This window comes from Peromyscus leucopus, chromosome X (assembly GCF_004664715.2).
Source record: "Peromyscus leucopus breed LL Stock chromosome X, UCI_PerLeu_2.1, whole genome shotgun sequence".
Classification (NCBI taxonomy): Eukaryota; Metazoa; Chordata; class Mammalia; order Rodentia; family Cricetidae; genus Peromyscus; species Peromyscus leucopus.
The window spans coordinates 22,149,610-22,165,306 of record NC_051083.1 but is presented as its reverse complement, the minus strand read 5'-3'; the positions used below and the strand labels follow the sequence as shown (position 1 = coordinate 22,165,306).

Below are 15,697 nucleotides of genomic sequence, written 5' to 3'. Positions count from 1 at the left end.
TTTAAGTGACGAAGACTTGGGAGGATGATTCTCTGAAACTCTTGTGCCCAAGTGTGTACTCAGGATGTGTACTGGATCAACTCCAAAGCCCACAGTCCTGCCACTGTCACGCGGACAACATATGAAATGAGACAGAAACCCGACCCTCGTCTACCCTCCTACCCAACCAACGCATCGTGCTGACCCAGTTGTCTGAATTACCATTAGCACATCACCTCCCTGGACTGGTGCCTCTCTCTCCATGGGCTGCACAGTGGGGAAGGGGCAGAAGTAGGAGGCAGAGGCCAGAGGTGAGCACAAGGTCTTTTATGAGGCATCAAATATACATTCTTATATACAAGGAGGGAGAAAAGACAATGCCTGAACCCCGCTCCTCTCCATACAGTCCCTCCACCACCACCCTCCCATAACCCTAAGCCCAGGGACCCTTTGACATAGAGGGTCCATCTGTCTGTCTGTACTGCAGCCCATACTGGACAGGGGAGAGGAAGGCAGGAACTGTGAAAGGAGCTGGATGTGTAGGGCAAGAAGAGGAGCTGGGACTTGTAAAAAATATATTTATAATAAATAAACAGGGCTGCAAAAGGGCTGGCGAGGCAGTGGAGATTTTGATGAACAAGAGGGGCTTGGGCATTCTGGCTCGCAGCCCCAGCTCTGATGGCTTCAATCTCTGCCTCAGGAAGGACATCTTGGGCTCAGGGTGGTCCTCTGGGAGTCTTTCCCCAGGGCTGATGCTGGGTGCCTGCCCCAGTGAGATATGTGTGGGTGATATCTGTAAAGTGCATTGTCTTCAGTTGTTGGTGGGAAAAGTAGGAAGGGGGGGGCATGCAATATGGGTGAGGGAGGGCAGTACCCTTCTCATCCCAGACCTGAGCCCCCCCTCCACCTCCAAAAAAAAAAAAACCTGTCTGGACTTTGATCAGGATAAGAACATTGCAGGGCAAGGCAGGTTCCTGAAGCCAAAGAGGTCTGGGCTGGGGCCTATTAGGAGAGAGGGCGCACACAGACTGGCTCGAGAGAGGAAGCACTGCCCTCAGTGGGGGCCAGCACAAGCGGGGTCCCACCCACGGAGTGCACTGATGGTCTGTGTCCTCCAGCAGGCAGAAAGACACATGAAGGTGTGTGGCTAGGCCCTGAGGTTTGGCCACAGCTCCACAGAGCTGTGTCCTAGCCCCACACAGCAGAGGAGTTTCTAGGGAAGCCTTCCCTCTCACAGCTCCAGGAGCCTGCCTTCTCCACCAGCTTGCGAGGAAGCTCACATTTGTCCAGAGGTCTGAGGTCACCAACCAGACTCCAGGGACAAGAAAGAGAAGAGGAAGACAGGAAAAGGAGGACAAGGACTGCGGAGAGGTCCCCCCCCACCACCACTTCCCAGCACTGCAGTGCCTAAGTTCAGGCCGCAAGTGGCAAGGGCCCCCCCTCCAATCTGGAAGGCAACCCCATGACGACTGCGGGGGTTGGGGGGTGGGAAGAAGGGTCTGGAGATATGGAGGAAGTGGAAAGAAGGACACTGCTGAGTGTATATATAGTTTGAAAAAAACCGAGGAAGAAGAGAGGGGCCAGGTCCCTCTCCCGTGGATTTCCCCAGACTATCCTGTTCCCCAGCACACTCACTCCATTCCTCAGACCACAGTGCTGATCCGGCTTGGCTTGGCCTTGGGGTTTGCACTGGGTGGATTAGCCGTGCCAGGGGGCCCAGAGGCGTGCAGTGGGCCATGGGGGGAGGTGGGTGGTAGGGGTGAATGTGGGGTGTGGGGTGAGGGTGGGGGCAGGGGCGGGTAGGAGGGTGAGGTGGGATGGGTGAGTGTGGTGACAGGGGCGACTGGGGGTGGTGAGGGTGGGAGTAGGATCCCCCTGGTGGCCGGGACCCAGGGCCCCCAGCTGCACCGGCTGCTGGCATCATCTGTGGGTGGTGACTGAAGATGAAGTGCTTGGGGCCCTGTTTATGGGCAGGAGGGTGCTGTGGAGCAGGGCTGTACAGGGGTAATGGGGATGTGGGCTGGTGCAAGGGTGGCGGCCATGTGGAGCAAACTGGGGGTGTCCTCCAGCCCCTCGTCTTGGGGCTCTGCCTGGCCGGCCAAGGTATAATGCTGGGGTCCTGGAACTGGGCCATGGGCATGGAAGTGTCGATGTGGCCCCACAGGTGGGGCTGAGGCAGGTGGTGGTGGAATGGAGCCCAGCTGGGGCAGGGGTGGAGGCTGCTGAGGGGTGGAGGCAGAGGGGTTGCTGGGGTGGGAGGTAGGGTGGTGGGGCAGGGCCCGGTCCTTGGCAATACTGGGCATGCAGGGCCTGGAGCTTGGACTGCCCATCAGGTAGCACCCCAGGCCACCATGGCTGTGACCATGGTGGTGGTGGTGATGGTGGTGGTGGGTGGAGGAAGCAGATGAAGACGAGGCAGAGGCCTGGCCTGTTGGCGGTGGTGGCATCTGGAAGGGCCCTTGCCTCTCTTGCTTCCAAATAGGGAGCCCAGGAAAGATGAGGAGTTCGAGACTGGCCTCTGGCTCTTGTACTCCTCTGGCGGCGGGGGTGGGGGCGGAGGTGGCATCCTCTGGTGAGGGCGTGGACTGCTAATAACAGACCCCTGAAAGGGGGGAGGGGGGGAAGTCAGGCCAGTCTAAATATCCTAAACCCCCAGCCCTAAACTCCACCCCTGTCCCTGAAGCTGGAGCAACAGGGACCCCAAAGTAACAGCAAAAACCAAACAGCAGTCCTGTATTTGTGGCCAGCTCTGCTCCCCAGCTCTGTTGCCACATCCACTACCTCAGTTGAACCTCAGAGGGCAGAGGAAGAATCAGTAGGACCTCCTTCTCATGACCATTTCTCAGGCCAAGAAAATGTTAGGCTAGAGAGGCAGAGTGACTCGCTCCGGGTCAAAGAGCAGGATTTGGAAGTTAAAGTTTCTTGAGGCCCAAGTCCAAGGGCATCCTATTTGGAGTTGGCCCTGGGGTTAAGAAGGGACATGGGAGAGTGGAAGACAGACTGAGAGACAGGCAGAGTGAGGACAGACAGAGTTGAGGACAGATGGAGAAAGTGGTTGGCTGGGAGAGGCAGCCATATGGTTCCCAGCACGGAAGAGGGGGTAGGCAACAGGTCCCTCCTCCTCTGGGGCTCCATGGCCAGGGCAGGGCTCATGCAGACAATGAGTGGGGCAGGAGCTGACACTTACTTCGATGGTGCTGTCAGCGATCCCACGCTGTTACGCCGCCCCCGCTTCCCTGCACCCACAAGCAAGGAGCCCAGCGTCAGAGCAGCAACCTCCCTCCCCACCTGCTGGGCTCCAGAGCTGGGCACCAGGCCTAGGTCCCTCCCAGGGACAGACACCCCATTACCCCTTTCCCCCATTGAAGAGGGGGAGGTAGGGAGGAAGAGAGGCTGAAAAGGAGGAAAGAGAGGAAGGAAAATATGGAGGAGAGGCAGCAAAGGAGAGACAGAAGAGGGATAAGAGGAGAGGGCTGAGTCTGTGGCCCCACTTTATACTCCCTGGCAGAAACCCTGGGCCCCACCTGTTCTGACCTGGCTACCAGGCCCCCGTGACATAGTGCCCAGGGCTCTGAATGAAGGGGGTGTGTGTGTGTGTGTGTGTGTGTGTGTGTGTGTGTGTGTGTGTGTGTGTGTGTGATGGAGGAAGGCTGGCAGCCAGTGACAGGAGGCAAAGAGGACACCTGGTCCGCATCTCCCAGCCAGGGCAGGGCCCAGAACACTTACCTGCATCAGAGAGGTCTCGCAGGGAACTACTGAGTGCACCCGCTTGAGCCCATCGCCTGCCCCATAAGTGTCCTCCAGACTACTGCGGGCCAGAGTCCCGTTCACCGAGTCCTTGGCTCCTCCAGGCTGTGAGGCATTAGGCCGCATCATACCTTTCTGCTTCTCCAGCTCCGCTGGAGAAAATGGGAAAAGGTCAGGAATAACATTAAGAACCCACCTGATTGACTAGCAGCCTACCTCTGTTTTCCTCCTGCCTTCTGCTCCTTCCCCCACCCCTACTCCCCTAGTAGTTCTCTTCCCCCACCCCACAAACTGCAACTCTTATCTTCAAAGCTCCTTAGGTGCCCAGCCCATCCTACGCCACCTACCCCTTCTTTTTCTTCCCTCCCTGTGAATATAAGTAAGTGCCGACTCTTCTTGTTCCCTTCCCCTCTTGTTATCTTTCATTTCTTTACCCTTTTGTAGACAGGCCTCCCTAAACAGCCCTGCCCTTTAAACATGGGCTCTGCAACAGATGACTCATAGTAAGGATGGGAAGACCCTTCTTGCCTATGGTGAAAGACAGTCCTTTCAAAGTTCACTCCGTTCTCAGATGCCTTGCTTCATAGCAGCGGAGCTCTTGGAAGAGCAAGGGCATGAAACTGATGGGGCTCAAAGCCTCTATTATGTGCCAGGCAGTATGCTGGGGACAGCACATACTTGATCCCTCTCGTTCCACATTATGAGCATCATCTACATTTTGCAGGAGAAGAATCCGAGAACTTGAGAAGTCATAGAGTTTGCTCAGGGTTGGACAGTTGAAATCAGTGAAGCCAACACTCTAGAAGCAGGTCTATCCTGCTCCCCTGGGCACCCCCTATACCTCCAACGAGGTCATGGAAACTCTGGTCTAGTGGGCCTCTCCTGATATAGCTAATCTCTTGCCTGGAACCTCAGGGGTTCCAGCACTCTACTGAACTGATACTCTGCCTTGCTCAAAACCTATCAAGGAACTGACTACTGCTTCTGTTCCTCTCTATCTCCTTTCTCCTCAATGCCATGTTATTTAACTGTGATTGCTTAGCTTAGAGAAAAGAAAACCTGGAGGATACCAGAAAGAATGAGATCTAATCGCCATTTTCCATCATCTATGATCCAAATAACTTGGTGGAGGCCCTGGGTATTGAGCTGGACCTCAGCTCAGGAGCTGATGATATTGAGGATTGGAGACAGGAAATGGTACTGTTGAAAACCATGGATGCACTGGTCTCTTCTCTCTGCCTCTCCTTCATCTTCAACTTCTCCCTCTCCGCTACATTTTCTCTTCCTCTCCCTACCCTCTCTTTGCGACAGAGACTCAATACATAGCCACGGCTGGCCTGGGAATTTGAAATCTTCCTGCCTCAGCCTCCTCAGTACTGAGATTACAGGTATGCAACCACTATGTCTGGGTCCTTGTCAAACTCTGTGAAGATTTCTTTATCCCTGTTTGTTCTAAACAAAGGGTTAAGAGGGCCACGAAACTCACCCAAACTTGCCTAGATAACAGATAGCAGACATTTAGTATGAAGCTACAGTCCTAATTCCTATTCCCTGAGTCTTTTCCCTCATACCATTCAATAGAAGGAAAAAAGGATGGGGGTGGAGAGCACAACATAGACTCTCAATGACTGGAATAATAATCTGAGGTTAGGAAGTAATGACCCTCTCGTCTCTGAAACCATTCAGGCAGAAGCTGAAGGATTCCTAGAATGAGGGTAGGAAGGTTGGGCAAGCTAGCCCTCAACTCTACAGTTCTCAGAAGACAGGATTCTTGGTATCTGCGGGTGACAGGGGGAAGGAGTCAAGGCTGTAGCTACTCACATTCCACGCGGTACTTCTCCATCTCCTGCACCTCAGCAATGGACTCCCGCAGGTCAGAGGTAAAGCGCAGCCTGTCTTGGAGGCTAGGAGCATTGAAGATGATGAGGACTTTTCGTTCCCCTCCAGGTACCGCAGACAGTAACTTGATCCCAAACTGATAATCTGCGCCAATGAGAGGGGGACAGGAGAAGCTGGGTATTTCTGTCAGGTGTGAAGCAAAGAGGCTAAGACAAGAAGCCGAGAAATGATACAGCCCACTCCCCACTGCTGCCAGCCATCTCTGAGACAGACTCACGCTATTTGGCTAGTCTCAAACTCCTGGGCTCAAGTAACTTTCCTGCTCTGCCTCTCAAACACTGTCCTACAAACACACATCCCCTTGTCCATCTTGGAAATTATTTCTGTAACATCCAACTCTGAAATGCCTCTTCTGTGCCCAAGCATCTTCAGTGGTTTCCCCTTGTCCCCAAATTCCTGGTAGCCTTGGCAACCTTATACCAGACTCCAGGATGTAAAGGCAAACAGAATTCTGAACTGCTTTCTAGAAACCATTTCCTTTGTCCCTCCGCCTCTCACAGTAACTCTGCTCTCTTGAATGGCACTCAATCCTGCTCTTCTCAGTTCAGTACTTCAAAGCACAGTGTGCCTGCCACATCTGCTCACTAAGGAACACATAAAACATTGCTGTTCCACGTCCTCCAGGGGCCACACCCAAATCATACTCCAGACTTCCTTTCATCCTTGGACAAGTAGATACTTTGGAGACTTGAACCCAATTGTAGAGGACTTCAAAGGCTGGAAGCTAGTATAGATGAAGGATGAGCATGGGCTCTGATAAACCCTGGGATGCATGCTAGGGTTCAAGAGGGGACTCACATGAATTTTGGAAGAGCTGCATGTGCATTTCCACCAGGGGAAAGGACTGACGGAAGCTGTATGTCACCAAGATCTTCTTCTTCTGGAAAATTTTTGGTGACCTTTGGCAAACAAGGGTGGGAAAGAGATAAGAGGCTGGGTTAAGGGTGGGGAATTTCCAAGCGATACCCATTTCTAGTAACCACCTTCCCCACCTATTCCCAGTAACAGACATATACACATGAGCACATATACCCCCACAAGGGAGAACTGAAACTTGAGGAACAGAGAGGAGGGAGAAAATGCAAGTTCGTGACATCATGAGCATACACAAGCACCTACAACTTTTAAAAGAACTAAATGAATGCGGTCCCTCCAGAGAGCCTATCCTAATACCTCACCTAGACTTCTGTTTCCTTCTTTTGAGCTTCCAGGTTGCCGGTTCTATCTATACCTTTTCTTTTGTCAGACTCTATGGCAGTTCTGACTATGTGATCTCCCCCTGCTGGCCTAGAGGGCAGGGGTCTCGTTTTCTGGTTCTCTCACCTACTCCAACCTCCACCATCCAGAACTAGCTTATAACGGCAACTTCCACCTAGCCTGTGAACAGGATTAACAACCTCTCAACAACCCAAAGTCTTCATCAAGTATTTAGGCATTCTGGATTCTACACTAACATAAGCTCAGACAATCTGCAAGTGGCTGTTTTATTTCATTTATTTTGTATGCTGGGGATGAAACCTGGAGTCAGACAAGTACCCTTATCTCTAAAATACAGCCTCGTCCCCTACAAATGGCTCTTAAAACAAACATTTGGTTTTACGTTGGTTACAGCACAGCATGGTGTCAAACACTTTTTGGCAGGGATGTGGTGTGGTGGTTGAAATAAGGCCTCCATCACGTAGCCCAGTCTGACTTTAGCTTCCTGTTCCTTTTGCCTCCACCTCCCAAACGCTTAGGTTACAGGGGTTTATCACCACACCATGTTGCAAAACACATTTTAGGTCCTTTGGATTGTGAGTCCCTGAAAACAAGGACTGAGTCTGATTTATCTCCATGTACTCAGTGGCTAGCATAGAGCTACATACACAGAGGGTGTCCGTGCATGAAGGGTATCTAACAGTGGCTCAGCACCTGTGTGCGCCAGGCATGCCTAGGGTTAAGGTGTGATTGTCTCTTCCTCTTCTTTTCTTTTGTAGTGCTGGGAATGGAACCCAGATCCTTGCATATACTAAGCAAGCACTCTACTACTGAACTGAAATGCCAGGCACTGACTTCTTACTTCATCTTCTTGACAACTCTAAGAGAGAAGGGTTAGCACTATTTCATGAAGCAAGCAACTAAGATTTGGAGAGGATGTTGGCGGCATTTTCTCTGAAGTGGTGATTCTCAACTGGAGATGATTGTGACCCCTGCTTCCACAGGATACAGATGAATGTCTGGAGAAGACACTGCTTTCTTTTCTTTCATTCCTCCCACCTTTTCTTCCCTGAAGATGTTCTCTCCCTCTCCCACCCCTCCTTCTCTTTTTTGCTCTTCTCTGGAGAACACTTTTTTTTTTTTTGGTTGAAGGTTTGCTGTTGGTTTCTAGTAGGTATCTCAAAGAGCCGATAAAATACTACATTGTACAAGACCAAAGAAGGAACAAAATTGCTGTTCTCAAATCCCTGGAGTACTGTCTCAGAGCAGAGGGGGAATACTTATTCTTTGTAATCCCGAGAAACAGTGGAGAACATAGAGTAGGAGGCGAACCACATTAGGAAGCAGATTCTAGTCAGTTGTGGCAGTGCACGCCTTTAATCCTAGCATTCCAGAGGCAGAGGCAGGTGGATCTCTGTGAGTTGGAGGCTAGCCTGGTCTACAATAGTGCATTCCAGGACAGTGAGACCCTGTATTAGAAAAAAACAAAACAAAACAACAACAACAACAAAACCCTTCCCCCAAAAAAACCTACAACCGATTCTAGCAGTCAGGGCTAAGCCATCTTGAAGAGTGATTCTTGCCCAGGAAATCCTGAAAATCCCTTCTTATCCACAGAATCCAACAAATCCCCTCACTAAAAGATGTGTATCTCCGTGCCAGTGATGTACTTTGTTTCAATCACTTCCAACATCAAGACAACTGAAAGGTTCATGGGGCCACAGATTCATAACGCTCTGTGCTACTGTGATGGACAGGGACATTTCCTACCACATCCCAGGTTATAGGTCTTCCATTTTCCCCTGATCCTTACATTGTCTGCCCTTGTGTGGCTGTCACTACATCAACATGAAGGGAAAGGAGGACAGAGAAGGGTTATGCCTCACTGGAGACCATGCAGATGGCATGCGGAGCACTGGCCCCACCACACTCCACATACCATGGTTTGCTCTAGAGCCAGCAGCTGTGCTGACTATCTCCCCCCATTTCCTTCTGCCCAGTGCCCATACCACAAGGAGGTCATTGAAGAGGAAAACCTCCCGCTGATGCAGCCCCAGCCTCTGGGGGCGGTTTGGATCTGGCACCTCATAGAGCTGGCAGCAGCAAACCAGTCGACGGTGAGGAAGAGACAGGACCTGGATAGATGTGGAAAAATAGGCGTCAGCAAGGTCATCCCATCAGTTTCAAGCTTCTGAGTACCTTAACAAGGCAAAATGTACATCTGACACACAAAGACTATAAACAACTAAGTCCCTTAAGCTTTTCTGCCACCTTGTCCTTGTCCCGATAGCCATTGGTCTAAAATGCCTTTACCGCCCAGCTCTGCATGGCCGTATTTTGCTCCCCTTTCAAATCGCCAATTCCAAAGTTATTTTCCAAGAAGTCTTTCTGACTTCCCTTGGCTTAAAATGGCCTCTCCCTGATTTCTGTTCCTCTAAATTAGACCACAAGGCCAAACTATTATTTGTGTCTTTGTCTTGGAACCTCACTCATCTCTGAGTGCCCCTAAAGACAGAAATTGTGTCTGATTCACTCTATGCCTCTGGATTCCAGTAAAACACTGGGATCAGGAATAAGCCATCCATAAATGTTTGTTGGCCAAAATATATCTGTTTCATAGAAAACATTAGCTTGACTCTTCTTACTTGGGATGGGCAGACAAAACCATAGATGAGAAGAAAATATTTATACAGCACCTACTATGAACTTTGCAATATACTAGATGCATTTACATGGAGAATCTCCCATAATCTGCACCATGATCCCCAAGGAATACAATATTTTCCACTTCATTTTACAGATAAGGGGAATCTGGGGCTGGGGGAGGGGAGCGACTTACCACACAATAGTGCCCCCTTCCCAGGCACTCACCGGTTTCTTGCCAACAATCATGCGCTCCACAGCCTGCACCTGGGACACATGGTCATCATTGGTACGCAGTTCACGACCTTGGATGCGCTGGTAGATGCCTACCAGGAGGTCTCGGGGGATGTCCTCACCATTGTCGACCCCTACATGAAAAATGTAACACAGGAGTATGTTATGTCAATATGGAGGGTAGACAGTAGGGGGGTCTCCATAACCTCCCACACCCAGCATGAACCTTAGCAAAAAAAAAAAAAGTGGGTATTCTTGGTCTTTTAGCTATGAATGGGACAGGGGAAGGTGCTTTTCAACAAAACAGCCAATTACTTTTTTAGCCAGGGTAGGGATTTTGTCTAAAAACTTATAACACACTGTAATTGAGATGATCAGGTACTACTTTTTTCCTTCCGTGGTTTTTTGTTCTGTTTTAAGATTTATTTATTTGTTTGTTTGTTTGTTTTTACATATATGAGTGCTTTTGTCTGCACGTATGTTTGTGTATCATGTTGCTGGCCTGCTGTCTTTAGAGGTTAGAAGAGGGTATTGGATCCCTTGTAACTGCAGTTACAGACAGTTGTAAGCCACCATGTGGGTGTTGGGAATTGAACCAGGGTGCTCTGGAAGAGCAGCAGTGCTTTTAACTGCTGAGCCATCTCTCCAGCCATCCCCCATGAATGACTTTCTTCCTACCTTCCTTCTTTCCTTCTTTCCTTCTTTCCTTCCTCCCTCCCTCCCTCCCTTCTTTCCTTCCTTCCCTTCCCTCCCCCCTCCCTCCCTTTTCTCTGTCTCTGTCTCTGTCTCTGTCTCTGTCTCTCTGTCTCTGTCTCTGTCTCTGTCTCTCTCTCTCTGTCTCTCTCTCTCTCTCTCTCTCTCTCTCTCTCTCTCTCTCTCTCTCTCTCTCTCTCTCTCTCATTCCATCTGCCTGTATTTCCTAAGTGCTAGGATTAAAGAAGTGTGCCACCACACCTGGCTATCTTTGCTCTCTTAACTGGGAATACTACTTGAAAATAATATCCAGAGTTAGTAAGAATCTGAGGGCTTTGGCATGGATACTGATGTAACAGTTTCAGAAACTAATCTGGCAGGAGCCTAACTATTCAGACTCATCAATTCCTTTCCAAGGAATCTATTCTAAGGAATTATTCAGAAATGTATGTGAGACTGATATCAAAGAGTGTTCACCAAGTGCTATTTATGAAGAAATTCTGAAACAGCTTAATTTCTAACAATAGAGGAATAGCTAAGTAAAGGATAGTTTATCTATAAACTTGATGCTTACTAAAATATTTCAATAATGTGAGAGAATCCTTGTAGCAAGTTAAGTGAAGAGTAAGCTAATAAAATACATGGGGGCCAGAGAGACGACTGAGCACGTAAGGGTGCCTGCTGCTAAGTCTGACAGCTTGACTTCCATCCCCAGGACCTACATGTGGAAGAAGAAAACTAAAGCCTGCAAGCTGTCCTCTGACCTCCAGAAGAACACCGTGGCATGTGTATGCCCACACATCACACACACACACACACACACACACTCCACACCCCAATAAACAAACAAATAAATGTAAGAAAAAATAATTGTTGGCAGTGCTGAGCATTAAGCTCAGGGACCTCATGATTATTAAGTACAGTCTATTGCTGAAATAGAGCCTCATGCCCTACATTCCTAAAATTAACATGTATTGTTTGTTTGCTTATTTATTCAATCACTGAAGGAAATATATACAGTTACACACACAATCACCCCCTTTATATCCATAGGCAATTGGCTCTAAGATCTTCCATCAATACTCATATCTGAAGATACTCATGTCTCATATATAAAATAGGACAGTCAAGTACAGTCGCTAAATGGTAAGGTGTTGGTCTTGTAAAATGTGGTAGTATTTTCATATAGCCTACATACATTCTCTTGTTACTTTAAATCATCTGTATATTACTTACAATAGCTACTGCAATGTTAATGTAAACAGTGGTTTTACTGTATTATTCAGTACAGATACAAGTTTTTTTTCCAGATATTTTCAATCTACAGTTGGTTGAATTCATAGATGAAGAACCCACAGGTATGGAGGACTGACTGTATATGTGGTGAGCATATGTGTATGGATGAATGAATTATGAGAAACAGCAAATCTACCATCCTTTTCCACTCTTGACTGTGTGCTGAGTGAAACCTTCTCACTCTTCTCTTTAAAGCTTCTGCTATTTAAAAAAATGACTTCTCCTTTGGAAATACCATACTTCTTCCTTGCACAAGTGCTAAAAGTACATTCTTCTCCCCACTGCCTTTTTACCTTAGCTGCCAGACAACTCAAAGCCTTCAACTACATAAATGATGACAGTCAGCGACGGTCTTGTTCTCCCCATCTCTATTTCCCTTTTTTCATTTCTTTTGAAATAATCATATCTGTGCCATTTTAGTAGGCTGCTCTTTGGCAAGAGCTAGGGCTTGACATCATTACAATAGACCAAAAGAAAAGATCAAAGTGACATCATTTATCTGGTACTGGAGAACCTCAGATAGTGGATCCACTTGACCTTCCCAAGTGTTCATCTGCCCCATCTCAGTTGTTCTCTAAACAACTTCACATTTTCTTCCATCTGGGCCTTTGTTATTCTTTCTGCTAGGTAAGCCCTCTTCTATTTTTAGTCTGTCATCTTCGAGTCCTCTGGGAAGTCAGTAGGAGGTAAGATCGCCTTCTGTAGAGCTCTGGTTGTCTATTGGCCTCTTTGACATCACTGTTCACTTTCTGTCTTATCGTGGTTATCTAGGCACTACATGTCAATCTCTCCCTTAAGCCGGGAGAGCTCTAGGAACAGAGACTATAGCAGACTCCCCTCCATTGTCCCTGGTACTCATTTTACTGGGTACACATTAAGCATCCAGTAAGTAGCTGACTGGTTGGTTGGCTCAATGAATAAATGAATGGAGGGAAAGGTATCTAAAATAATCAAATGAGTCTTTGTGGGTATAAATAGGAAAGATAAGGAGAGCAATAATAAGGAATGGATAAAGGAATAACTAAGTGAGTGAATAGTTTAAGAGCCAGGCTATTTTTGTTTTGTTTTCTGAAACAAGAGTCATATTCTACAACCTGAGTCGATACTTAGTAAACAGCTGGTTGAGAGTGAGTACATGGATAAACACCTGGTTTTTCTTTGCAGTTCTGGAAATCAAACTCAGAGCCTTGCACATGCGAGGTAAGCACTCAGCTACTGAGCTACCCACCCCCCCCCCCCCACACACACACACAGCCTGGCAAATAATTGAGTGAATTAATAAGTGAATGCCCTGGGACATCCAGCCGTGAGATAAAGTGACAGCATTGAAGGCTAATTTATAAAGACATCTGGGATCTCTCTCACCCTACCCCCATCCCCACCCTTGTTTCTTTTCTCTGAGGATGGGCAGGCAAAATAGATGGGAAATTCTGGTCACCTCGCAGGTTCTTAATGAAGTCATCCAGTTTCATCTTGCGTTCAGCCTTGACACTGGGGCTGTACATGTCGGTATTGAGGAGGATGATGGCAAAAGCAAGGATGAAGATGGTGTCTGGGTTCCGGAACTGGCGTACAAGGGCAGGGTTACAGACACAGTACCGCTGGCTGCGAGACAACAAGGGTCAAGTCTAGACTTAGGTGCCAGCAATCTCCACCTACCCACCATTTGCCCAGGGTGCCATCATAAACCCTTTCCTTCAAGAAACATTCCCTTAGTATTCCAAGTCTGTCTTCTTTGATTTCCCCAATACTACCACGAAAAATCATAATCACTACCTTCTCGGAACTTTTCCAGGAGACTTATGTGCATTGTCTCATGCAGTTGATCACACCGCTGCATGACTGCTATTTCCCCATTTCTTTGGGTATGTAGTGGTGGGGATAGAACCTTGGGCCTTGAGCATGCTAAGCATATGCTCTACCACTAAGTCACACCTCCAACTCCCAAGCAGTCCTATTCTACACAGTTATAATGAAGGCTCAAAGTGGTGAGGTAACTTGCCCAGGCAATAGAGCTGGTGAATGGTAAAGCTGGGGTGAAAACAGATCATCTGGCTGCAAAGCAAATCTTTCTACCATAATGGGAAATGAGTTCTCAGCAATTCCTCCATCTCTCCTGTAAATGCTCCAAAGGCGTGGAGCAAGATTTAGACGCAGCTCTGTTTGATCTTCAAAGCATTTAGAGCTGAGCACAGATATTATGGCATTAGATACACTCAAGTTCAAATCCTGGTTCAGCTAACTTACTCTAATGTCCCTGAACTTCAGATTTGTCATCTACAAAAATAGAAATACCAACAGAAGCATCTACCTCATAGAATGGTAGCCTTTTTCTTTTTCCTTTCCAGTACTGGGCACAGAAACCAAAGGCTCATAGTCATGCAGCAAGCAAATGCTCTATCACTGTTTTACACACCCAGATCCATGAATGTTACCATTTACTACTGATGTTGTCATTAATATTAATATGCCTGTATCTCAGTTGCTAGAGCTAGATACTTTATATTTACTACCTCTGAACCTTACAAAAGGCCTCTCAAGATGGGATTTACCATTTCTGGATTGTTGTTTGTTTGGTTAGTTTTTATTTTGTTTCTTTGAGACAGGGTCTCTCAATGTAGGCCTGGCTGGCCTGGCACTCACTATGTAGACCACACTGGCTTCGAACTCAGAGATCCTCCTGGCCCATCCCTCAGCACACCTGCCCTTCACTTCTGTTTCATGGTGAGAAAATTAAAATGCTCAGAGAAGCGCCTTGTGGAAACAGGGCACCAAAGTACAAAGGGATGGCTTCAGGAGTGGGAAGCAGGCACACCTGAAGGCTTCAATGAGTCGCTCCACTTTCTGGGCCTCACCCTGAACTCGAATATGGGATTGGAACTTCCTGAGTGCATCATCCAAATCCATAGAGGAGAAGTCCATCTCATCCACCACACAGCTGGAAAGTAAAGAAGCAGGGTGGGTGGGTGGTGGCCTTCTTCAGTTCTCTACACAAACCACTGAGCCACCCACAAGCAGAAGCAGCCCAACACTCCCACTGACATGCTTCCAAACTTTGGACCTAAAACACCTGAGAACAGAAAGTTTGAAGTTTAAGAAAACTGAAGGTACATGCTCACTAAGAGTGCTTTCCTTTAATCTATTCATTTCAGTGATGGGAAACTGAGGCCCAAAGCAAAGTATTAGGTAAGCATGCCCCGTGGGGAACCACTCTTAGAAGACTTTAGGAATAGGGTCAAGAGAGCTAAGATCCTTTAGGAGCAGAGGGATATGGGAACAGGAAAATCTATCCATCATGTTTTGAAAAGGTTTATCTGAGCCCAAAAGACGGACTGCCCCCTCCCTTCCTCCTGCCTTCCTTTTCCAGGAATCCCTAGCCCGCCTGCCCCATGTTGGGGTCCTCACTCCAACACATCTCGGTTGAACTGCTTCTGCCGGTTCCCCAGGAATTCCCCTATCATCTGCCGGCTCAGGCCTTTCCGCTCCAGGATGAAGTGAGCCACCCCCACAGGAGTGTCCGACAGGAAACCTCGCTCGATCAAATACTGGATACCCTTCTCTGGCTTCCTGCAGAAAGAGAAGAGGTAGGTGAGACAGTTGGTCCTCTAGAACTGTGCTTGGTCCCATTTCTAGAACTGATTTGAGGCCCGACTAACCAAGGCTTCAGAGAGCTGAGGCTCTATAATGTGGTCACAGCACAAGAAGAAGCACCTTTCCCATTTCACAGAGTTTCAAAATTCCAAGGCATCCTCACACCAATTTCCTCTTTTAGTGGAGGCATACCACAGTTGGAAGAAAATAAGTATCGAAATGAGAACCTACTCTCTGCCCGGATAGTTCCAGAAACCATCAGAGTCTTGAGAAAAGGCCTGAGCTCTAGACCAGACTGCATCTCAGGACCCTCAGGACAGGAAAGAAGTGAATAGGTTACTTTGTTCCATGTCCTACATCCTACCCAGCCTCTGTGGCTGTTTCTACAGATGAGGTGCCTCCATTGTTTTCAGAGTGG

At 48.1% G+C, this 15,697-nt stretch overlaps 1 pseudogene; it reads right to left on the bottom strand.

Moving 5' to 3' along the window:
• Positions 1–423: 423 nt before the first annotated feature.
• The window catches only part of LOC114702888, a 47,616-nt pseudogene continuing 32,342 nt past the window's right edge, over positions 424–15,697 (bottom strand).